General features: G+C 41.0%; 1 protein-coding gene and 1 long non-coding RNA gene across 4 annotated transcripts in view; one reads left to right on the top strand and one right to left on the bottom strand.

Annotated features, from left to right (window-relative positions):
• The window catches only part of LOC128645046 (uncharacterized), a 43,069-nt gene extending 25,310 nt beyond the window's left edge, over positions 1–17,759 (bottom strand). Inside the window, exon 1 of the long non-coding RNA XR_008400070.1 lies at positions 17,430–17,759. This is a non-coding gene — a long non-coding RNA (uncharacterized LOC128645046). The remainder of the gene's footprint in view (positions 1–17,429) is intronic.
• The window catches only part of PSEN1 (presenilin 1), a 332,444-nt gene that overhangs the window by 71,542 nt on the left and 233,968 nt on the right, over positions 1–26,934 (top strand). The gene's annotated exons all lie outside the window — the stretch shown is intronic.

Consider the following 26,934-nt stretch of genomic DNA (forward strand, 5'->3'; position numbering starts at 1 on the left):
TGACTTGAAAGAGATTATTTCAGACATCACTGGGGGAAAGGGCCACGCCCTTCCTCAGGATAGGTCTTTTAAGGCTAAAAATAAAACAAATTTTCGTCCCTTTCGCAGAAACGGACCAGCCTCAAATTCTACATCCTCTAAGCAAGAGGGTAATTCTTCTCAAACCAAGCCAGCCTGGAGACCGATGCAAGGCTGGAACAAAGGTAAGCAGGCCAAGAAGCCTGCTACCGCTACTAAGACAGCATGAGATGTTGGCCCCCGATCCGGGACCGGATCTGGTGGGGGGCAGACTCTCTCCCTTCGCTCAGGCTTGGGCAAGAGATGTTCAGGATCCTTGGGCGCTAGAAATAGTTTCTCAAGGTTATCTCCTGGAATTCAAGGAACTACCCCCAAGGGGAAGGTTCCACAGGTCTCAATTGTCTTCAGACCAAATAAAAAGACAGGCATTCTTACATTGTGTAGAAGACCTGTTAAAAATGGGAGTGATTCATCCTGTTCCATTAGGAGAACAAGGGATGGGGTTTTACTCAAATCTGTTCATAGTTCCCAAAAAAGAGGGAACATTCAGGCCAATTTTGGATCTCAAGATCCTAAACAAATTTCTCAGGGTTCCATCGTTCAATATGGAAACCATTCGGACAATTCTTCCTACCATCCAGGAAGGTCAGTTCATGACCACGGTGGATTTAAAGGATGCGTATCTACATATTCCTATCCACAAGGAACATCATCGGTTCCTAAGGTTCGCCTTTCTGGACAAGCATTACCAGTTTGTGGCACTTCCATTCGGATTAGCCACTGCTCCAAGAATTTTCACAAAGGTACTAGGGTCCCTTCTAGCGGTGCTAAGACCAAGGGGCATTGCAGTAGTACCTTACTTGGACGACATACTGATTCAAGCGTCGTCTCTGTCAAAAGCAAAGGCTCATACGGACATTGTCCTAGCCTTTCTCAGATCTCACAGGTGGAAGGTGAACATAGAAAAAAGTTCTCTGTCCCCGTCAACAAGAGTTCCCTTCTTGGGAACAATAATAGACTCCTTAGAAATGAAGATTTTTCTGACAGAGGCCAGAAAATCAAAACTTCTAAGCTCTTGTCAAGTACTTCATTCTGTTCTTCTTCCTTCCATAGCGCAGTGCATGGAAGTAATAGGTTTGATGGTTGCGGCAATGGACATAGTTCCTTTTGCACGAATTCATCTAAGACCATTACAACTGTGCATGCTCAGACAGTGGAATGGGGATTATACAGACTTGTCTCCGACGATCCAAGTAGATCAGAGAACCAGAGATTCACTCAGTTGGTGGCTGACCCTGAACAACCTGTCACAGGGAATGAGCTTCCGCAGACCAGAGTGGGTCATTGTCGCGACCGACGCCAGTCTGGTGGGCTGGGGCGCGGTCTGGGAACCCCTGAAAGCTCAGGGTCTATGGTCTCTTCTCCCGATAAACATTCTGGAACTGAGAGCGATATTCAATGCTCTCAAAGCTTGGCCTCAACTAGCAAAGGCCAAATTCATAAGGTTTCAATCAGACAACATGACGACTGTTGCATATATCAACCATCAGGGGGGAACAAGGAGTTCCCTGGCGATGGAGGAAGTGAACAAAATAATTCAATGGGCGGAGAATCACTCCTGCCACTTGTCTGCAATCCACATCCCAGGAGTGGAAAATTGGGAAGCGGATTTTCTGAGTCGTCAGATTTTCCATCCGGGGGAGTGGGAACTCCATCCGGAAATCTTTGCCCAAATAACTCAATTATGGGGCATTCCAGACATGGATCTGATGGCGTCTCGTCAGAACTTCAAGGTTCCTTGCTACGGGTCCAGATCCAGGGATCCCAAGCCGACTCTAGTAGATGCACTAGTAGCACCTTGGACCTTCAACCTAGCCTATGTATTCCCACCGTTTCCTCTCATTCCCAGGCTGGTAGCCAGGATCAAACAGGAGAGGGCTTCGGTGATCTTGATAGCTCCTGCGTGGCCACGCAGGACTTGGTATGCAGACCTGGTGAATATGTCATCGGCTCCACCATGGAAGCTACCTTTGAGACAGGACCTTCTTGTTCAAGGTCCATTCGAACATCCGAATCTGGCTTCACTCCAACTGACTGCTTGGAGATTGAACGCTTGATTTTATCAAAGCGTGGTTTTTCAGATTCTGTCATTGATACTCTTATTCAGGCTAGAAAGCCTGTAACTAGGAAAATTTACCATAAAATATGGAAAAAATATATCTGTTGGTGTGAATCTAAAGGATTCCCATGGAACAAGATAAAAATTCCTAGGATTCTTTCCTTTCTACAAGAAGGTTTGGAGAAAGGATTATCTGCAAGTTCTTTGAAGGGACAGATTTCTGCTTTATCTGTTTTACTTCACAAAAAGCTGGCGGCTGTGCCAGATGTTCAAGCTTTTGTTCAGGCTCTGGTTAGAATCAAGCCTTTTTACAAACCTTTGACTTCTCCTTGGAGTCTCAATTTAGTTCTTTCAGTTCTTCAAGGGGTTCCGTTTGAACCCTTACATTCCGTAGATATTAAGTTACTATTGGAAAGTTTTGTTTTTGGTTGCAATTTCTTCTGCTAGAAGAGTTTCAGAGTTATCTGCTCTGCAGTGTTCTCCTCCTTATCTGGTGTTCCATGCAGATAAGGTGGTTTTGCGTACTAAACCTGGTTTTCTTCCGAAAGTTGTTTCTAACAAAAACATTAACCAGGAGATAGTTGTGCCTTCTTTGTGTCCGAATCCAGTTTCAAAGAAGGAACGTTTGTTACACAATTTGGATGTAGTTCGTGCTCTAAAATTCTATTTAGAGGCTACAAAGGATTTCAGACAAACATCTTCTTTGTTTGTTGTTTATTCTGGTAAAAGGAGAGGTCAAAAAGCAACTTCTACCTCTCTCTCTTTTTGGCTTAAAAGCATCATCCGATTGGCTTATGAGACTGCCGGACGGCAGCCTCCTGAAAGAATCACAGCTCACTCCACTAGGGCTGTGGCTTCCACATGGGCCTTCAAGAACGAGGCTTCTGTTGATCAGATATGTAAGGCAGCGACTTGGTCTTCACTGCACACTTTTACCAAATTTTACAAATTTGATACTTTTGCTTCTTCTGAGGCTATTTTTGGGAGAAAGGTTTTGCAAGCCGTGGTGCCTTCCATCTAGGTGACCTGATTTGCTCCCTCCCATCATCCGTGTCCTAAAGCTTTGGTATTGGTTCCCACAAGTAAGGATGACGCCGTGGACCGGACACACCTATGTTGGAGAAAACAGAATTTATGCTTACCTGATAAATTACTTTCTCCAACGGTGTGTCCGGTCCACGGCCCGCCCTGGTTTTTTTTTTAATCAGGTCTGATGAATTATTTTCTCTAACTACAGTCACCACAGTATCATATGATTTCTCCTATGCATATTCCTCCTTTACGTCGGTCGAATGACTGGGGTAGGCGGAGCCTAGGAGGGATCGTGTGACCAGCTTTGCTGGGCTCTTTGCCATTTCCTGTTGGGGAAGAGAATATCCCACAAGTAAGGATGACGCCGTGGACCGGACACACCGTTGGAGAAAGTAATTTATCAGGTAAGCATAAATTCTGTTTTTTCAATTTTGTTACTGTTAAAGGGACATTAAACACTTTGAGATGGTAATATAAAATGATAAATCGCATATATAAAAAGAAGTCTGCAATATACTTTCATTATTTATTTTTCCCCTTTTCCTTTAATTCCATTCTAAAATTGTGAGCTTTTTAGTTCCTGTTAGAAATAGAAATGCAGAACACTGTTATATTCCATTGGCTGAACACTCTAGTGACCTATTTATAACTGTCTCTAATTAGCCCCAGCAGAGAAGGTAACCTAAGTTACAACATGGCAGCTCCCATTGTTCCATAGACACTAAAACGTTACACTTATTTTGTAACTATTTAAACATCTAATGAAACTTAAAAAAATACTTTGATGTTGTTCTCAGACTAATCTTTTCTTTGAATGCATCATTCTATCTAGCATTTATTTAGTGCTTAAAGTGAAGGTAAAGTTTTCTCTTTCTGTAAACATTATTTTATCTATCACCTTGCAAAATGCACAGTCGCTAACTTTGTTTTTTTTTAACCTAACATATTTCTTTTAAAAATATATTTGTTCTACCCGACAGTTCTGTTCCAATCTCCGCCCACCGTCCATTTCCTCTCTCTTTAGCTTATAACGTATAGAGCGTTCCCACCCGCTCTATACGTGCCTACAATGCTCGTGCCCGGCTTCGTAAAATACAGCGCATGCGCAAAACATCCAGAATCTCACATAATGCGCATGCGTTAATGCCCTTTTGCATTACAAATAGCAAGCATCATGCAAGCGTCATTGATCTCGGCAACGCGCTTGGTTTTCAATGGAGAGGAAGTAACCTAACGCATGCGCAGAGCTTTTGAGATAGCGGTGACGTCAAATGACAGCCGCCTAACGGCCAGGAAGTCAATTGGCCAGAAACTCAACGTGACCAAAAAGCTTAAAAAACCAACAAAAACCGGGTTGAATCTAACGCTTGTAAGATTGCTGCTAATAAATTAAAAAACTAATAATAGAGATACATTTTAGGATTTTGATGAATGAAAGTACCATTGATTTTTGCTGTATTGCAGATAAGTGCACAGTAATACAGCTAAGTTTACCTTCACTTTAATGTCCCTTTTACATTTCTACTGTGTTTGTGTTTAGCTGTAATTTTCCTCTTACTCATTAACTGTACCCACATATATTATATTATATACCGTTTTTCTCGCCATTAAATGGACTTTCTAAAGATACCATTATTTTTATCATATCTTATAATTTACTATAATTTTTTTTTATAAAATATTATGAAAAAAAGGGGAAAAAAACACTTTCTAACTTTGACCCCCAAAATCTCTTACGCATCTACAACCACCAAAAAACACCCATGCTAAACAGTTTCTAAATTTTGTCCTGAGTTTATAAATAGCCAATGTTTACATGTTCTTTGCTTTTTTTGCAAGTTATAAGGCAATAAGTACAAATAGCACTTTGCTATTTCCAAACCATTTTTTTTTCTTTCAAAATTAGTGCATTACATTGTAACACTGATATCTGTCAGGAATCCCTGAATAATCCTTCACATGTATATATTGTTTTTTAGTAGACAACCCAAAAATTAATCTAGGCCCATTTTGGTATATTGTATGCCACCATTTTACCAATGCGATCAAATAAAAAAAAAGTTAACTTTTTCACAAATTTTAGGTTTCTCACAGAAATTATTTGCAAACAGCGTGTGCATCATGGCACAAATGGTTGTAAATGCTTCTCTGGGATCCTCTTTGTTCAGAAATAGCAGACCTATATGGCTCTGGCATTGCTTTTTAGTAATTAGAAGACCACACTTGTATTATGCCCGGCAGTGAAGGGGTTAATTAGGTATCTTGTAGGGTTTATTTTAGCTTTAGTGTATAAAATACACTCCCATCTGAAACATCCCACCCCTTGATCCCTCCCTAATTCCTCTCAAACAGCTCTCTTCCCTCCCCCACCCCAACCCCACAATTGTCACCACCATCTTAAGTACTAAAATAAAAGGCTTTTTAAATTTAAATATTTTCTGCAGTGTAGGATCCCCCTTAGCCGAACCTCCCTGACCCCCCCTAGTGTTGCCACCTCGGCCATGTTTTCCTGGACAATTATGAGTTACACATTCTGCATAGTATGCAGGGATGAACATGAATAGTGCTGTCCAGGATCACTATTTGTTTGCTGTCCATGGGTGCAATTCATGTTCCTCTCTGCACACCCTGCAGCATGTGTAAGTCATACGTGTCCAGGAAAACATTGTAGCCGAGGTGGCAACCCTATCCTCTCCCCCCTCTACCTATTTGCAGCCATCTTAGGTATTGGCAGCTTTTTAGGCTTTTTTTTGCCCCCCCCAATACCCTCCCCATCCCAGATCTCTTTCCCAACACTTATCCCCCCTCTCCCTCCTTCCCACTCACTAAACGTTTGCCGTAGCAATCCCACCCGCTCCTGGACCTCTCACACCGACCACCCGCCTCCCTCCCACGCCACCAAAGATCAGCACCATTGCTGGCCGATGCAGAGTGGGCCACAGAGTGTCCCTCTCTGCGTCGCTTTTTTTAACCAGAGGGTATTGTATGATGCCTCTATCACGATTGCTTCCAGCGCTTAAAACCCCTGAGGACGTGCTAGGCATGTCCCTGGTCGTTAATGACCGTTTTTTTTTTTTAGGACGTTTAACAGTATGAGGCCTTTCTTCCATCCACTTTTGAATACTATTGCACTTTTTTTTTCTCTTTTTTTTCTTTTTTTTTGTGTGGCTGGCAAAAAGTTAGTATATCAGTTTAAATAACTTACCATTTTAGCACCACAATCAGTTTTTTTGTTTTTTTTGCAATTTCCATTAAAGGGACATTGAACTTATTACACAACTTCAACAGAATGGTAACTCCTTGCCATGCTATTGTTTTTGCTCCTGTGCCTGCAGCTCTCTTCAAGGCTGTTCTCTTATTTTAGCCCTTTACAGTTGCTGGTTGGTGAAGCTCTGTATTTTCTGCCATCTTGGAGCTCTCATATTGTAATATTCTGTGACATAAGTGTTGAACATATCAATGATCTTGCTGGCTTTTTCACTGCTGTATTCTGTGCTTAAAGGGACATTCCGGTCAAAATTTAAATGCACATGGATAAATTACATCTTTAAATAGAAATATATTTGCAATATACATGTACTAGTAAAAATGTTTCTTGTAAAAGTTATCACTGTTTTAGTGTCAAAGATGTTCTCTGCTCATGCATGTGAAGCATAGCTAGATATTCTCAGTGCACTAACTTTTTAAACGCTGCAGCTGCTCAGAGCTCCAGTGTTGCCTTTATCATGCCAGCAATTAACAAACTGAGTCATTACCAGATGGGACAAGCACCTTAGGCTCTCTGAGCAAGGGCTGTGTTGAAATACTGGTGCACGGAGCATACTTAAATACTCTTTTGATTCTTATTAGAAGAATTTTTGCTAATACATGTATATTACAAAAATTATTTTATTTAAAACTGAAATGCATCATGTGGATTCCAGTTTTGGCTGGAATGTCCCTTTAAGTTTACAGTTTTACAGTTTTTATACGCAGTTTAAAAGTTATGTAAAATGTATAAAAAGGCTACTTTAATAATCTAGAGCAATGCAGACACTGCAAATATGTAAAGCTCCTGACCTGTATCATGCAATCTAAAAGAACACAATACTGACTGTGAATGTGCATCACTTCCGTTACAGCGTGCAAGAATTCCTAAGCTCCAAGATGGCGCACCCAGTGTAAAAATCTGGAGCTTCGCCAACTGATGTCTATAAGATACTGAAATAGAATGTAGTAACCATGCTATTGTGGTTCCCCATAGCAGTTTAATATCCCTTTAATTGTAGTATGTAAACATTCTGCTCTAAAAAGCCTACATCATAACCTTTCTTTTTTCTCCTGTTAAGTGTAGTCAGTCCACGGGTCATCCATTACTTATGGGATTATATCTCCTCCCTAACAGGAAGTGCAAGAGGATCACCCAAGCAGAGCTGCTATATAGCTCCTCCCCTCTACGTCATATCCAGTCATTCTCTTGCACCTAACTAAAGATAGGACGTGTGAGAGGACTGTGGTGTGTTAAACTTAGTTTTTATTTCTTCAATCAAAAGTTTGTTATTTTAAACGGCACCGGAGTGTGTTGTTTGTTCTCAGGCAGCATTAGAAGAAGAATCTACCTGAGTTTGTCTATGATCTTAGCGGTCGTAACTAAGATCCACTTGCTGTTCTCGGCCATTCTGAGGAGTGAGGTAACTTCAGAACAGGGGATAGCATGCAGGGCCCACCTGCAAGGAGGTATGTGCAGTAAATTATTTTCTAAGGAATGGAATTGACTGAGAAAATACTGCTAATACCGATGTAATGTAAGTGCAGCCTTAAATGCAGTAGTAGCGACTGGTATCAGGCTGATCAGGCTTCGCCAACTGATGTCTATAAGATACTGAAATAGAATGTAGTAACCATGCTATTGTGGTTCCCCATAGCAGTTTAATATCCCTTTAATTGTAGTATGTAAACATTCTGCTCTAAAAAGCCTACATCATAACCTTTCTTTTTTCTCCTGTTAAGTGTAGTCAGTCCACGGGTCATCCATTACTTATGGGATTATATCTCCTCCCTAACAGGAAGTGCAAGAGGATCACCCAAGCAGAGCTGCTATATAGCTCCTCCCCTCTACGTCATATCCAGTCATTCTCTTGCACCTAACTAAAGATAGGACGTGTGAGAGGACTGTGGTGTGTTAAACTTAGTTTTTATTTCTTCAATCAAAAGTTTGTTATTTTAAACGGCACCGGAGTGTGTTGTTTGTTCTCAGGCAGCATTAGAAGAAGAATCTACCTGAGTTTGTCTATGATCTTAGCGGTCGTAACTAAGATCCACTTGCTGTTCTCGGCCATTCTGAGGAGTGAGGTAACTTCAGAACAGGGGATAGCATGCAGGGCCCACCTGCAAGGAGGTATGTGCAGTAAATTATTTTCTAAGGAATGGAATTGACTGAGAAAATACTGCTAATACCGATGTAATGTAAGTGCAGCCTTAAATGCAGTAGTAGCGACTGGTATCAGGCTGATATGTATGTATGTATACTCTGAGGTATTTCTGGGGAATGGAATTTCACTAAGAAAATACTGTCAATATTAAAGTAATATTTGAGCCAGCACTGCAGTGAAAGCGACTAGCAGCAGGCTTATTAATAACACTTCATAATTTTCAATTTTTAAAACGTTTACTGGCATGTTAATCGTTTTTTCTGAGGTACTTGGTGATAAAACTTTATGGGCATGATTTTTACCACATGGCTGTCGTTTTTTTCTGCATAAAAACAGTTTACTGAGCTTCCCCACTGTTGTAATATGAGTGGGAGGGGCCTATTTTAGCGCTTTATTGCGCAGTAAAAATTTAGTCACAGTCTTCCTATTTCTTCCTCCATGATCCAGGACGTCTCTACAGAGCCCAGGGGTCTCCAAAACTAGTTTTGAGGGAGGTAATCAGTCACAGCAGACCTGTGACAGTGTGTTTGACTGTGATAAAAACGTTTATTATTTCAACTGTTATCCGTTTTGGGTATTAAGGGGTTAATCATCCTTTTGCTGGTGGGTGCAATCCTCTGCTAACTTTATACATTTTCTGTTAAAATTTGGTTGTTTTAACATATTTGGTTCATTGTTAATTCAACTGTGTCACATTTTTATGTTTTCTTAAAAGCGCAGTAGCGTTTTTTATATAGCTTGTAAATTTATTTAAAAGTTTTTTTTTTTCCAAGCTTGCTAGTGTTATTGCTAGTCTGTTTAAACATGTCTGACACAAATGAATCTGTTTGTTCACTATGTTTAAAGGCCAATGTGGGGGGGGCGGAGCCAGCTGGGTAGGTGAGCGGTCGCACATCTTGGGAGCTCCGACCAAATTTTCATTTAATACTGCTCACCTCCCATAAAAGACAGCTTGTAACTCCTGAATCTACCTGCTGATCTTGCCCTGTGCATTTAGCTCTCAAGACAGGGAGATGCTACAAGCCTTTCAGGAGTTTGAGACATGAAGAGACGGAGCAGCGTAAGAGAAGTGCCGGTGGCCATCTTGCTCATTTGACGCAGTTAAAACAACTTTAAACTCTTTATTGCTGTACAGGGCTAAAAAGACACCACAATCCTCTTGCAGCAGCTTAATAACCTAATCTATCTGAGGTGCACCTGTTGGACTGTGGATCCTCTCTAGCTAGGTGACATCTACACTGAGTGGCGCTAACATGGAAGGGACTATTGATTTCTTTAATGAGCTTCGGAGGCTACTTCAGGATCATCATGGCGCTATAGAAGATGAGCTGCACGCAGCGTTTAGTTCTACTGTTACGCTAGCTGCCACACAGACAACCTTTACTACGGCTTCCCCTGCAGAATGTGTTGGTGGAGGTGCTTGGGGGTTATGGTCTGCTGAGCCTAGTCCTGGTTTCATACCTGCAGCCCAGACAACTCGAGAAACAGATACTCCAATAACAGCGGAAAACTATCTGCCCGCCACTACTAATTTCCACCAAGTAGCAGTAGCAGCTTTACCCCAAACCGTACAGACGGCCATGTGGTTTCCGACTCAGAGATTGGCGCTGTATGCTACGCTTCCAGCAGAAGAGCTGGCTGACAGTCCTGCACACCATAAAGCGATGAGCATGTCTCCCCTTACCAGCGTGAGTAGACTGTATTTGAAAAGCACCTTGGAAATAGCCCATGAACTGCGCGATAGACTTTCCCTAATCTGGTCATCCGGTGTGGGATAGAGACACTGAGATGTGAGGTTGCTGGAGGCTTGCCTGACTAGTGAATACAACTATGAGGGTGAACAGCCATCAAGCTACCGCGGATCTACACACTTTTAATCATTTATTGAGCAGAACACCTGTTTTAACAATTATAGAACTGCCTATGTTTACACGCTCCTAGTTTAGTGGCAAACCTATAGCCTCCTGTTACACAGTTTTACATGTCCCGGTTGTTCACATAATGTTATATTACTACTTCTTGAGGTTGCATGTTCTGCACATTATTTGTCATCGTTACATTATACCTAGGCTCTCACTATTGAATGTTTGCTGAACATCCTTTTATACCACCTATATTGTTAGTTTTAACTAGACCAAGCTATACACAGCTTTACTATATTAATGCTACCTTTTGCCTAATGCATTATTAAGGTTTTATGTGAGAGCTTTGGAGTGCTAATTGCATGCAGCATTTCTTGCCTTGGATATTAAGTTAGCTATATTACAGAGAATATAGATCTATATTATGTTCTCCTATATTTTATTTACTTATGCATACCTAGGACTCTTAACTATTTACCTAACGTTATAAACACAACTATAGGAGTTATGGTTTAACTAGAGGATTGCTATTCGGCTAAGTGTTCTAAGTGTTGCCCCTCATAATAACACTCCCTCACTGTTTAGAACAGGCACCTGTTGTGGGGTATAGGGCCCGTACCCTGACAGCAGGTCCAATAAATTCATAATGAGACAATACTACCCTGTTTTGAAGGAGCTTTAGTCCTATATTACATCTCGAAATTACACATACTTTGATTTTATTAATCTGCACGCAGATATGGCACAACAAACCCACCCTCTTATTTTAAAATAGAAAATAAAAATTGGCTGTCGTAGGGATGACTACCAAAGTTTTTTCATATTGAGGCAACACAACCTTGTTCTAAGGAAACTCTAGCCCTATATTAATTCCTGATATTATACATATTATGATCTTATTAATCTGTATTCAGATATAATACAACAAATCCACCAGTACATTGATAAGTTCAATCTCAAGTAAGTCTTATCCTATCCTAGCTGCAAAATTAGCCCATGCTTCCTTTTATCCCTACAAATTACCACAACTAATATAAAGCCCCTCCTCCCCCCAAAGTAATGAGTCCCCTAGCAATAGGAGAACTAAATATGCGGTTTCTCTTGCCCATACCGCAACTTTCACTACTCCCTTAGTACTTAATCTTTTTTTACATAACGCCACAGTCTGGGATCCATCCTTCTTACTCGGATTAGCTGGTCTGATCAACAGTACTCACCATCTAAGCTCCCATTACTAAATCATTTTTCAGGGGCCTCCTTTAAGATCACAGAGAAGAGAGCAAAGCCTGTATGTGCCTCTATTTGTTAGTTTGAAGGCTATACTATGGATCCCACCTTTCACTAGGGGAGTTCATATCTTATCCTACTATATTACACAGAATTCATTACATCCTACACTGCATATTATATCTGGTATTCTTATTTCCTTAGCTTTATGGATGGTTAAATTTATTTGTTATAATTAAGAAAAATTGAGGCTGTTTAGCAATATTTTGTTATATGTGCACTACTATAATTTGAACATCTTACAATGCTACAATCCTAATGACCATTTGTATTTTTATTATTTGTTTTATATTGGCTGTTTAAGCAGCAACATTGTAGTGCTTTCATTTTCTTCTTCCTCAATAAAAATATTATTTAAAAAAAAAAAAAAAAAAAAAATCTCTGCAAAAAAAAGAATGTATTTTAAACAACACTTACAGTATATATTATAAAATAAATGTATAGAGAAGATTACTCAGACAAGCAAAAAAAAAAAAAAAAAGGCCAATGTGGAGCCCAATAGAAATTTGTGCACTCAATGTATAGATGTTACTTTGAATAAAAGTCAAACTTTATATGTTAAAAAAATATCACCAGACAACGAGGGGGAAGTTATGCCGACTAACTCTCCTCACGTGTCAGTACCTTCGCCTCCCGCTCAGGAGGTGCGTGATATTGTGGCGCCAAGTACATCAGGGCGACCCATACAAATCACTTTGCAAGACATGGCTAATGTTATGACTGAAGTACTATCTAAATTGCCAGAATTAAGAGGTAAACGCGATCACTCTGGGGTAAGAACAGAGTGCGCTGATAATAATAGAGCCATGTCTGATACTGCGTCACAATTTGCAGAACATGAGGACGGAGAGCTTCATTCTGTGGGTGACGGATCTGATCCAAGTAAACTGGATTCAGACATTTCAAATTTTAAATTTAAGCTTGAGAACCTCCGTGTATTACTAGGGGAGGTATTAGCGGCTCTGAATGATTGTAACACGGTTGCAATTCCAGAGAAAGTATGAAGGCTGGATAAATATTTTGCGGTACCGGCGTGTACTGACGTTTTTCCTATACCTAAAAGGCTTATAGAAATTGTTAACAAGGAGTGGGATAGACCCGGTGTGCCCTTTTCACCCCCTCCTATATTTAGAAAAATGTTTCCAATAGACGCCACCACACGGGACCTATGGCAGACGGTCCCTAAGGTGGAAGGAGCAGTTTCTACTCTGGCTAAGCGTACTACTATCCCGGTGGAGGATAGCTGTGCTTTTTCAGATCCAATGGATAAAAAGTTAGAGGGTTATCTTAAGAAAATGTTTGTTCAGCAAGGTTTTATATTACAACCCCTTGCATGCATCGCGCCTGTCACTGCTGCGGCGGCATTCTGGTTTGAGTCTCTGGCTTAACTCCTGGTCAGCTGATGTTACTTCTAAATCTAAATTGCTTAATATTCCTTTCAAAGGGCAAACATTATTCGGGCCCGGCTTGAAAGAAATTATCGCTGACATTACTGGAGGTAAGGGCCATACCCTGCCTCAAGACAGGGCCAAACCAAAGGCTAAACAGTCTAATTTTCGTGCCTTTCGTAACTTCAAAGCAGGAGCAGCATCAACTTCCTCCGCTCCAAGACAGGAAGGAACTGTTGCTCGCTACAGACAGGGCTGGAAACCTAACCAGTCCTGGAACAAGGGCAAGCAGGCCAGAAAACCTGCTGCTGCCCCTAAGACAGCATGAAGTGAGGGCCCCCGATCCGGAAACGGATCTAGTGGGGGGCAGACTTTCTCTCTTCGCCCAGGCTTGGGCAAGAGATGTCCAGGATCCCTGGGCGTTGGAGATCATATCTCAGGGATATCTTCTGGACTTTAAAGCTTCTAATCCTCAAGGGAGATTTCATCTTTCAAGGTTATCAGCAAACCAGATAAAGAAAGAGGCGTTTCTACGCTGTGTACAAGATCTCTTACTAATGGGAGTGATCCACCCAGTTCCGCGGTCGGAACACGGGCAAGGATTCTATTCAAATCTGTTTGTGGTTCCCAAAAAAGAGGGAACCTTCAGACCAATCTTGGACTTAAAAATCCTAGACAAATTCCTAAGAGTTCCATCGTTCAAAATGGAAACTATTCGAACCATCTTACCCATGATCCAAGAGGGTCAGTACATGACCACAGTGGATTTAAAGGATGCCTACCTTCACATACCGATTCACAAGGATCATTACCGGTATCTAAGATTTGCCTTCCTAAACAGGCATTACCAGTTTGTAGCTCTTCCCTTCGGGTTAGCTACGGCTCCAAGAATCTTTACAAAGGTTCTGGGCTCTCTTCTGGCGGTACTAAGACCGCGAGGCATAGCGGTAGCTCCGTACCTAGACGACATTCTGATACAAGCGTCAAGTTTCCAAACTGCCAAGTCTCATACAGAGTTAGTTCTGGCATTTCTAAGGTCGCATGGGTGGAAGGTGAACGTAGAAAAGAGTTCTCTATTGCCACTCACAAGAGTTCCCTTTCTAGGGACTCTTATAGATTCTGTAGAAATGAAAATTTACCTGACGGAGGACAGGTTATCAAAACTTCTAAATGCTTGCCGTGTCCTTCATTCCATTCAACACCCGTCAGTGGCTCAGTGCATGGAGGTAATCGGCTTAATGGTAGCGGCAATGGACATAGTACCATTTGCGCGCCTGCATCTCAGACCGCTGCAATTGTGCATGCTAAGTCAGTGGAATGGGGATTACTCAGATTTGTCCCCTCTGCTAAATCTGGATCAAGAGACCAGAGATTCTCTTCTATGGTGGCTTTCTCGGCCACATCTGTCCAAGGGAATGCCCTTCCGCAGGCCAGATTGGACGATTGTAACAACAGACGCCAGCCTTCTAGGTTGGGGCGCAGTCTGGAATTCCCTGAAGGCTCAGGGATCATGGACTCAGGAGGAGAGACTCCTTCCAATAAACATTCTGGAATTAAGAGCAATTTTCAATGCTCTTCTGGCTTGGCCTCAGTTAGCAACTCTGAGGTTCATCAGGTTTCAGTCGGACAACATCACGACTGTGGCTTACATCAACCATCAAGGAGGAACAAGGAGTTCCCTAGCGATGATGAAGTCTCAAAGATAATTCGCTGGGCAGAGTCTCACTCTTGCCACCTGTCAGCGATCCACATCCCAGGCGTGGCGAACTGGGAGGCGGATTTTCTAAGTCGCCAGACTTTTCATCCGGGGGAGTGGGAACTTCATCCGGAGGTGTTTGCCCAACTGCTTCATCAATGGGGCAAACCAGATCTGGATCTCATGGCGTCTCGCCAGAACGCCAAGCTTCCTTGTTACGGATCCAGGTCCAGGGACCCCGGAGGGGTACTGATAGATGCTCTGACAGCACCTTGGGTCTTCAACATGGCTTATGTGTTTCCACCTTTCCCGATGCTTCCTCGATTGATTGCCAGGATCAAACAGGAGAGAGCATCGGTGATTCTAATAGCGCCTGCGTGGCCACGCAGGACCTGGTATGCAGATCTAGTGGACATGTCGTCCTGTCCACCATGGTCTCTGCCTCTGAGACAGGACCTTCTGATTCAGGGTCATTTCAAACATCCAAATCTAATTTCTCTGAGGCTGACTGCATGGAGATTGAACGCTTGATTCTATCAAAGCGTGGATTCTCGGAGTCAGTGATTGATACCTTAATACAGGCTAGGAAACCTGTTACCAGGAAAATTTACCATAAAATATGGCGTAAATACTTATATTGGTGCGAATCCAAGAGTTACTCATGGAGTAAGGTTAGGATTCCTAGGATATTGTCTTTTCTACAAGAAGGTTTAGAAAAGGGTTTATCTGCTAGTTCGTTAAAGGGACAGATTTCAGCTCTGTCTATCCTTTTACACAAACGTCTGGCAGAAGTTCCAGACGTTCAGGCTTTTTGTCAGGCTTTGGCTAGGATTAAGCCTGTGTTTAAGACTGTTGCTCCGCCGTGGAGCTTAAACTTAGTTCTTAACGTTCTGCAAGGTGTTCCGTTTGAACCCCTTCATTCCATCGATATCAAGCTGTTATCTTGGAAAGTTCTGTTTTTAATGGCTATTTCCTCGGCTCGAAGAGTCTCTGAGTTATCGGCCTTACATTGTGATTCTCCTTATCTGATTTTTCATTCAGACAAGGTAGTTCTGCGTACTAAACCTGGGTTCTTACCTAAGGTAGTCACTAACAAGAATATCAATCAAGAGATTGTTGTTCCATCATTGTGGCCTAACCCTTCTTCAAAGAAGGAACGACTTTTGCACAATCTGGACGTCGTCCGTGCCCTGAAATTTTATTTGCAGGCAACTAAAGATTTTCGTCAAACTTCTTCCCTGTTTGTCGTTTATTCTGGACAGAGGAGAGGTCAAAAAGCTTCGGCTACCTCTCTCTCTTTTTGGCTTCGTAGCATAATACGTTTAGCCTATGAGTCTGCTGGACAGCAGCCTCCTGAAAGGATTACAGCTCATTCTACTAGAGCTGTGGCTTCCACTTGGGCCTTTAAGAATAAGGCCTCTGTTGAACAGATTTGCAAGGCTGCAACTTGGTCTTCACTTCACACTTTTTCAAAATTTTACAAATTTGACACTTTTGCTTTTTCGGAGGCTGTTTTTGGGAGAAAGGTTCTACAGGCAGTGGTTCCTTCCGTGTAAAGATCCTGCCTGTCCCTCCCGTCATCCGTGTACTTTTAGCTTTGGTATTGGTATCTCATAAGTAATGGATGACCCGTGGACTGACTACACTTAACAGGAGAAAATATAATTTATGCTTACCTGATAAATTCATTTCTCCTGTAGTGTAGTCAGTCCACGGCCCGCCCTGTTTTTTACGGCAGGTCTAAATTTTAATTAAACTCCAGTCACCACTGCACCCTATAGTTTCTCCTTTCTCGTATGGTTTCGGTCGAATGACTGGATATGACGTAGAGGGGAGGAGCTATATAGCAGCTCTGCTTGGGTGATCCTCTTGCACTTCCTGTTAGGGAGGAGATATAATCCCATAAGTAATGGATGACCCGTGGACTGACTACACTACAGGAGAAATTAATTTATCAGGTAAGCATAAATTATATTTTTTTGTCATTTGTGTAGTGGACGACTTTAGCAATTAATTATAATGCAAATTCCTGCATTGTGTGATTGCAAGGGTGCATGCATGGATGTGAACATATTCACATTTATTTTTGCATGTGCAATTTAGCTTAATCACAGGATATGTATTTGGCTTTACTTAGTAGCTGTTTGCACATGCTGTTGAGTAACACTCCTATGCCTACAGCACAAGCCAGCCCACTTGTTAAATTCTTGTAGTGATTTGCTGGCCTATATGCTTCAGCAAAAGGAAAACAAGGTGGTTCCTATATTGAATTACTTGCAAACTAAGAATCTTTGATAAAGGGTTTATATCAGAATTAGATTTAAAATATTAAAATTTCTGCTTCTGGGGGAAAAAATATAATCGTGAAATTGGTCTTTTTAAGATGAGGGCTCATTGCATCAAAAAACGCATCATCTGCGTGCTGAACGAAAAAATGGCTTCCATGTCCCCTTTAATTGTTTTCATTGACAAATATTTTGACAAGGTTATGACTGAATTATTTTGCCCCCCATGAAGTATAAGAAAATGCCTGCAAGACAAAAGACAGAAAAGCGCACTCTCATCAAGTGGAATTTATTCACAAGCACACTGCGCACAAAGTAATATTGTACTTACAAAATCACAGATTAAAAACAGCATGTAAATTGGACCACTGTGCAGGCGAGCCGCAAAAAGCCCTCTCCGGATCAGTTTGAAAAACACCCTTACGCTCTCCCAGCGTATAGCCCTCAGGGTGAAATCCAGTGTGGACAACGGTTGACTTCGCTGTACAACTGGCAAATATGCGTATGTGTGCATATGTTGTCCAGGTAATATAGCCCAACGCGTTTCGACCAGGCTTTTTCAAGGGAAAACAATGAAGATCTAGATAGGAGCATAATATGCTACTATTTAAAGTGCTAGTGGACCAATTAGGTGAGGGGGAGTGGACAGGTAAAATCCGCGTCTCCTGTGAAAACATAATGGTGCGGTAATTTTATAAAATACAGTACAATTGGACAATACAAATGTATCATCGCTCACATAAAAACATTATACATTAAAAGTATATATTTAGCATCTCATAATAAACACACAATCTTGATACTTTCTAGATATGATCCCTAGAGCATCTAGGCTCGCTTAATCTAACCTATTCTGTTCACGAGTTTAAATCACCAGTAGATAGGTATGAGGTTTGGTATAGGATAGAGGAAAAATAAATAAACCAATAATGACTATTTTCCACAAAATAAGACTACATATATGCTGCATGTAGTGTTCAGTCCTAGAGGTTGTAAGCATTTTAATTTATAGATCCAGAATGTTTCTAACTTTCGTAATTTTAACAATCTATCCCTTTCTTTGGGACAGACCCAATCTATAACTTGTATTTTCAGACTGGAGGGGTCACAATTATGACATTCCATATAGTGTCTGGATACACTGATTAATTTCTCTTTAATATTATAAACATGTTCATAAAATCTCCTCTTTACTTTTCTTTTAGTGCGGCCTACATAAAATAGGCCACACCCACATTCTAATAGATATACTATATAAGTTGAATTGCAGCTACTTCTAACCTTGATCTCAAATCTCTCAGAATGGTCAGTATTATAAAACATGGAGGAATTATTAATGTGACTACACATGATACATTGTACTGTACCACATTTCCTAGTACCTTTATTGCCCACGAACCAATTTGTAGATGCACCCTCCTTGTTTTTATCCGCAGTATGTATCCTTAATTTGCTAGGGGCTAGATAATTCTTAAGATTTCTACCCCTTTTGAAAGTAGTCAATGGCATGTTACCAATTTGGGGACCCAATACCGGATCTGCTTTTAGAATAGGCCAATGTTTATTAAGGATGCCTTTATTTTTATTGGCACTTTCATTATAGGTTGTTATAAACCTTACCGATGTCGCGTTATTAGCTTCCCTATTATGAGTAGGTATCGGATCTGATGAGATTAGGTCAGCTCTATTCCTTTTGAATGCTCTCTCTTTTGCTTCATTCAAAAGTTTCCCATCATAACCCTTCACTGTAAATTTCCTATCCAGTATGTCTGCTTCTTTTATATAGTCCTCGTCATGGGTGCAATTTCTTCGCATCCTAAGGTACTGACTGTAAGGAATGTTTTTGACCCAGCTTCGCTTATGGGCACTAGAGTAATCTATGAAGCTATTCCTCTCTGTGGATTTTCTAAAATTTGTCACATCTAAATTATTTTGATCATCACTATAAAGAATAAGATCAAGAAATTACACTTTGGTCTTTGAATGTTTAGCTGTGAACTTTAAATTTAAATTATGTTTATTAATATATTTGTAAAATTCAATATTGTCTGATTCACATCCCTTCCATAAAATGACAACATTGTCGATATAGCGCAAAATGTCCCCATCGCAGTGCCACAAGTCTGTACATAATATTTATCCTCAGATATAAAATAATTATGGTTTAAAATAAAACTAATACTGTCAATTAAAAATTTGATTTGTTGATCAGGAAAATTCCACTTGTGTAATTCTGTCCCTACAGCTCCAACACCTGCCAAATGTGGAATGCAGGTGTAGAGCGCAGAAACATTACATGTGATCCAAAGCATGTTTTCATCCCATTTACCACCTTCAAATATCCTAATCGCCTCTTGGGTGTCTTTGGTATGCTTGTGTGTTTTTAACAATAGGCTGGAGAAAAGAATCCATCATATTTGGACAAATTGTCACAAAGCGAGCCGATCCCAGAGACAATTGGTCTTCCTGTGGGATTGACTGCATCTTTGTGCACCTTTGGGAGGTGGTAAAATACAGGTACTATAGGGTTCAAATTTTTAACAAATTTATATTCATCACTGTTTAAAATTCCTTAATTCTTAGCTTGTATTAACAATTTCTCTAAATCTTTGTTATATTTTATAGTAGGGTCATAGGTTAGTACTCTATATGTAATTTTATCGTTCAGTAACTTAAAAGCCTCACCCAGATAATGTTCTCTTTTCTGGATCACTATCCCTCCGCCCTTGTCCGCGGAGCGGATAACTATATCTTTATTATTCATAAGCTTGTCTAGTGATTTTCTTTCAAGTATAGTTAGATTATAATTATGTTTATTTACAAGCCTGTTTTCATCTTTAAATACCATATCTAGATCTTGTAGTACCAATTTCATGAAAATAGGTATTTTGGTCCCCTTGTTCACCAATCGGGTAAAACGATGATTTACCTTTAAATTGAGAATGAATAATATCATGAGTATAATCGTGAATAGATAAATTTAATAAATCCTCCATTTCTATATTCTCATGGGAATTAAAGCTACTGTTATCTTGAGTGTGTCCCCTACAGTCCCAACCTCTCTAAGTATATTCAGAGTTTTAATAGTATCTAGCCTGTCAAAACAGTAAAAGGCTAGTTCTTTTTTGCTTTGTATTTTACTTTATAGAGAAAATATTAGTAATGCATGTTGGAATACTATAGTAGGCTCTTAAAGGGCCATAATACCCAAATGTTTAAACACTTGAAAGTGATGCAGCATAGCTGTAAAAATCTGACTAGAAAATATCTCCTGAACATCTCTATGTAAAAAAAAAAGATATTTTACCTCAAAAGTTCCTCAGTAGCCACCTCCCATTGTAAAGGATTTCTAAGCAGCATTTTAGTGTGTCTGTCCTGGGACATCTTAGGGGATGAGCCTCGTGAACTCTCATATTATTTCACCAATCAGGTAAAGGAAGCTTACTATGAAATCTCATGAGAGTTAAGTCAAATCTCATGAGATCACAGTAAGAGTTCATGACCTCAGCACTGCTGATGCTGATTGGCTGCTGTTCATTTCTTCATTCTTTTTTTATTTTTACCTGCAGCTGGGAGCAGGTGAAGTATAACTTTTCTCCAATATTGGTGTGTCCGGTCCACGGCGTCATCCTTACTTGTGGGAATATCTCTTCCCCAACAGGAAATGGCAAAGAGTCCCAGCAAAGCTGGCCATATAGTCCCTCCTAGGCTCCGCCCACCCCAGTCATTCTCTTTGCCGTTGCACAGGCAACATCTCCACGGAGATGGTTAAGAGTTTTTTTGGTGTTTAAATGTAGTTTTTTATTCTTCTATCAAGTGTTTGTTATTTTAAAATAGTGCTGGTATGTACTATTTACTCTGAAACAGAAAAGGATGAAGATTTCTGTTTGTGAGAGGAAGATGATTTTAGCAGACAGTAACTAAAATCGATTGCTGTTTCCACATAGGACTGTTGAGATGAAGTAACTTCAGTTGGGGGAAACGGTTAGCAGACTTTTCTGCTTAAGGTATGACTAGCCATATTTCTAACAAGACCATGTAATGCTGGAAGGCTGTCATTTCCCCTCATGGGGACCGGTAAGCCATTTTCTTAGTCAAGCAAACAGAATAAAGGGCTTAATATGGGCTATAAAACTGGTAGACACTTTTATGGGCTAAATCGATTGCTTTAGTTGGGCATTTTATACATGTTTATACTGATAATTCACATTTATTAACTCGGGGAACGTTTTTTAACGGCAGGCACTATGTTAGACACCTTTTCCAGTCAGGGAGGGCCTTCCCAGTTGTAGACTGAGCCTCATTTTCGCGCCATTACTGCGCAGTTGTTTTTTGAGAGCAGGACATGCAGATGCATGTGTGAGGATCTGAAAGTAGCTGGAAAAGTTTCTAGAAGGCGTCACTTGGTATCGTATTCCCCTCTGGGCTTGGTTAGGTCACAGCAAAGGCTATAGCTGGGACTGTATAGGGGTTAAATTTGTAAATGGCTCCGGTTCCGTTATTTTAAGGGTTAAAGCTCTGAAAGTTGGTGTGCAATACTATTAATGCTTTAAGACACTGTGGTGAAATTTTGGTAATTTTTGAACAATTCCTTCATACTTTTTCACATATTCAGTAATAAAGTGTTTTCTGTTTAAAATTTAAAGAGACAGTAACGGTTTTGTTTTAAAATGTTTTTTGTGCTTTATTGACAAGTTTAAGCCTGTTTAACATGTCTGTGCCTTCGGATAAGCTATGTTCTATATGTATGAAAGCCAATGTGTCTCCCCATTTAAATTTGTGTGATAATTGTGCCATAGCGTCCAAACAAAGTAAGGACAGTACTGCCACAGATAATGAAATTGCCCAAGATGATTCCTCAGATGAGGGGAGTAAACATGATACTACATCATCTCCTACTGTGTCTACACCAGTTTTGCCCACGCAGGAGGCCCCTAATACATCTAGCGCGCCAATGCTTATTACCATGCAACAATTGACGGCTGTAATGGATAACTCCATAGCAAATATTTTATCCAAAATGCCTACATACCAGAGAAAGCGCGATTGCTCTGTTTTAAACACTGAAGAGCAGGAGGGCGATGATGATAATTGTTCTGTCATACCCTCACACCAATCTGAAGTGGCCATGAGGGAGGTTTTGTCAGATGGGGAAATTTCAGATTCAGGAAAAATTTCTCAATAAGCTGAACCTGATGTTGTGACATTTAAATTTAAATTAGAAATCTCCGCGCACTGCTTAAGGAGGTGTTATCTACTCTGGATGATTGTGACAACTTGGTCATTCCAGAGAAATTATGCAAGATGGACAAGTTCCTAGAGGTCCCGGTGCACCCCGACGCTTTTCCTATACCCAAGCGGGTGGCGGACATAGTGAATAAGGAGTGGGAAAAGCCCGGCATACCTTTTTGTCCCCCTCCCTATATTTAAGAAATTATTTCCTATGGTCGACCCCAGAAAGGACTTATGGCAGACAGTCCCTAAGGTAGAGGGGGCAGTTTCTACTCTAAACAAGCGCACTACTATTCCTATCGAGGATAGTTGTGCTTTCAAAGATCCTATGGATAAAAAATTGGAGGGTTTGCTTAAAAAGATTTTTGTACAGCAAGGTTACCTTCTACAACCCATTTCGTGCATTGTTCCTGTCACTACAGCAGCGTGGTTCTGGTTCGAGGAACTAGAAAAGTCGCTCAGTAGAGAGACTCCATATGAGGAGGTTATGGACAGAGTTCACGCACTTAAGTTGGCTAACTCTTTTATTTTAGATGCCGCTTTGCAATTAGCTAGATTAGCGGCGAAAAATTCAGGGTTTGCAATCGTGGCGCGCAGAGCGCTTTGGCTAAAGTCTTGGTCAGCGGATGTGTCATCCAAGACAAAATTGCTTAACATTCCTTTCAAAGGTAAAACTCTATTTGGACCAGAATTGAAAGAGATTATCTCAGACATCACTGGGGGAAAGGGCCACGCCCTTCCACAAGATAGGCCTTTCAAGGCCAAGAATAAGTCCAATTTCAGGAACGGACCGACCTCTAATTCTGCATCCTCTAAGCAAGAGGGTAATGCCTCACAACCCAAACCAGCCTGGAAACCGATGCAAGGCTGGAACAAGGGTAACAAAAGATATAAGGAGGGTGGTGCATATAGAACATACACCACACTCCTAGGGGGCGCTAACAATAAGCAGCAAACATTCCCTCTTAGTAAATGTATTTATATAGTCATGTTGACACATCTAGTATTAATTACTTGTTATAGGTTATTCTTATTTGAGATTTGCTCAAAATGGTTTGTGTTACATATGAGAGCTTTTTTGTTAGGGCAGAGAAATAAATGTCACACTTTAAAGGAGGGTACAATGTAGATATAATACCATTTAAGGTCTATAATACTAAAGGAAAAATATAGATCTATTGTGATATAAAACATACATGTGGTCAGGCATATTATGTGATTACATGTAGAATAGAGACTATTAAAATACATGTATCCTGCTTATGTTTTTTATGTGGGTATATTATATTGTTGTACATATTGTGATTATTTTATTTTGAGGTGTATAAAAAATGTTTTTATTGTGATTGTTATATTACTGTTTTCCATTTTTTATTTTTTTCTTAATTTGAAGGGTTACAAGGTTATTGCTATTGTCTATTTTGGGTATGGCAATGGTATGGAGGTTAATACAGAGATATCTATTCTTATTTGGGATTTGCTCATAATGGTTTGTGTTACATATGAGAGCTTTGTATATAGGGGTTTCCATGCCTACCAACTGCTGACCTGTGCAACAGGTGTTCACACTTTAGAAATTAATTAGCCTATCAGATTTAGTTTTATGTGTTCTATTGTCTTTATAAAGCAAGTGTTGTTAACATTTTAACATAGCCTGAGGAAACAGCCTGTGGTGGCTGAGAAACATGTCGCTGTTTTTAAAATAAAAGTTTTTAAATATACACTTGCTTTATCACAATTATTCTGCTCCTGTTTGGGGGCAGAGTGTGTGTGCTAGTTCTATGTTCCAAAGTGGTGATTTTCTGCATCCTGCAAATTGGATTCCACAGTCCACTGGGCGGCTGAGAGGTCCCAGTACAGCTGATATTGCACCTGGTGGTGCTTTGTTTCCTGTAAGTACAACCTTGAATCCTTTTTTATCTGGTGTACAAACGTTACTGGGCTATGTGTGTGCCTTTTTTGCCCTTATAGGCATCATAGGATAGGCCCTCGCCAAGGATCATCTCTATCTGGCTGGAGACACCAGTGAGCTGGACCACTGTTTGATGTTCCAGGCTGCCACAATAGCACCATTTGGGTGCGCTACGCTTGTGAGTATATTTCCTATACTGCTGATATTTTGTATCTGACTGCCGTGACGTTACTAGGCCATGTTGGCGCCTCTGTGCTTCTTTCTCTTATGGAACAAGGGTAAGCAGGCCAAGAAGCCTGCTGCTGCTAACAAAACAGCATGAAGGAGTAGCCCCCGATCCGGGACCGGATCTAGTAGGGGGCAGACTCTCTCTCTTTGCTCAGGCTTGGGCAAGAGATGTTCAGGATCCCTGGGCACTAGAAATAGTTTCTCAGGGTTATCTTCTGGAATTCAGGGAACTACCCCCAAGGGGAAGGTTCCACATGTCTCACTTATCCTTTAACCAAATAAAGAGACAGGCGTTCTTACATTGTGTAGAAGACCTGTTAAAGATGGGAGTGATACACCCAGTTCCAATAAAGGAACAAGGAATGGGATTTTATTCAAATCTGTTCGTAGTTCCCAAAAAAGAGGGAACTTTCAGACCAATTTTGGATTTGAAGATGCTAAACAAATTTCTCAGGGTACCATCGTTCAAGATGGAAACCATTCGAACGATTCTACCCACTATCCAGGAAGGTCAATTTATGACTACCGTGGATCTAAAGGATGCGTACCTACATATTCCTATCCACAAAGAACATCATCAGTTCCTAAGGTTCGCATTTCTGGACAAACATTACCAGTTTGTGGCCCTCCCATTCGGGTTAGCCACTGCTCCAAGGATTTTCACAAAGGTACTAGGGTCCCTTCTAGCGGTTCTAAGACCGAGGGGCATTGCAGTAGTACCTTACTTGGACGACATTCTAATACAAGCGTCGTCCCTGTCAGAAGCAAAGGCTCATACAGACATCGTTCTGGCCTTTCTCAGATCACACGGATGGAAGGTGAACATAGTAAAAAGTTCTCTGTCTCCGTCAACAAGAGTTCCCTTCTTGGGAACAATAATAGATTCCTTAGAAATGAGGATTTTTCTGACAGAGGTCAGAAAGTCAAAACTTCTAAGCACTTGTCAAGTTCTTCATTCTGTTCCACGTCCTTCCATAGCGCAGTGCATGGAAGTAGTAGGGTTGATGGTTGCAGCAATGGACATAGTTCCTTTTGCACGAATTCATCTAAGACCATTACAACTGTGCATGCTCAAACAGTGGAATGGGGACTATACAGACTTGTCTCCAATGATTCAAGTAGATCAGAAGACCAGAGATTCACTCCGTTGGTGGCTGACCCTGGACCATCTATCCCAGGGAATGAGCTTCCGCAGACCAGAGTGGGTCATTGTCACGACCGACGCCAGTCTACTGGGCTGGGGCGCAGTCTGGGAATCCCTGAAAGCTCAGGGACTATGGTCTCGGGAAGAGTCTCTTCTCCCGATAAACATTCTGGAACTAAGAGCGATCTTCAATGCTCTCAGGGCTTGGCCTCAGCTAGCAAAGGCCAGATTCATAAGATTCCAATCAGACAACATGACGACCGTTGCGTATATCAATCATCAGGGGGGAACAAGGAGTTCCCTGGCGATGAAAGAAGTGACCAAAATAATTCAATGGGCGGAGGATCACTCCTGCCACCTATCTGCGATCCACATCCCAGGTGTGGAAAACTGGGAAGCGGATTATCTGAGTCGTCAGACATTCCATCCCGGGGAGTGGGAACTCCACCCGGAGATCTTTGCTCAACTAACTCAATTATGGGGCATTCCAGACATGGATCTGATGGCATCTCGTCAGAACTTCAAGGTTCCTTGCTACGGGTCCAGATCCAGGGATCCCAAGGCGACTCTAGTAGATGCACTAGTAGCACCTTGGACCTTCAACCTAGCTTATGTATTTCCACCGTTTCCTCTCATTCCCAGGCTGGTAGCCAGGATCAAACAGGAGAGGGCCTCGGTGATCTTGATAGCTCCTGCGTGGCCACGCAGGACTTGGTATGCAGACCTGGTGAATATGTCATCGGTTCCACCATGGAAGCTACCTTTGAGACAGGACCTTCTTGTTCAGGGTCCATTCGAACATCCAAATCTGGTCTCCCTCCAGCTGACGGCTTGGAGATTGAACGCTTGATTCTATCAAAGCGTGGGTTTTCAGATTCTGTGATAGATACTCTGGTTCAGGCCAGAAAACCGGTAACTAGAAAGATTTACCATAAAATATGGAAAAGATATATCTGTTGGTGTGAATCCAAAGGATTCCCATGGAATAAGATAAAAATTCCTAAGATTCTCTCCTTTCTACAAGAACGTTTGGAGAAAGGATTATCTGCAAGTTCTCTAAAGGGACAGATCTCTGCTTTATCTGTCTTACTACACAAAAGACTGGCAGCTGTGCCAGATGTTCAAGCATTTGTTCAGGCTCTGGTTAGGATCAAGCCTGTTTACAGACCTTTGACTCCTCCCTGGAGTCTAAATCTAGTTCTTTCAGTTCTTCAAGGGGTTCTGTTTGAACCTTTACATTCCATAGATATTAAGTTACTATCTTGGAAAGTTTTGTTTTTGGTTGCTATTTCTTCTGCTAGAAGAGTTTCAAAGTTATCT

The sequence above is a fragment of the Bombina bombina genome, chromosome 1 (genome assembly GCF_027579735.1).
Source record: "Bombina bombina isolate aBomBom1 chromosome 1, aBomBom1.pri, whole genome shotgun sequence".
Classification (NCBI taxonomy): domain Eukaryota; kingdom Metazoa; phylum Chordata; class Amphibia; order Anura; family Bombinatoridae; genus Bombina; species Bombina bombina.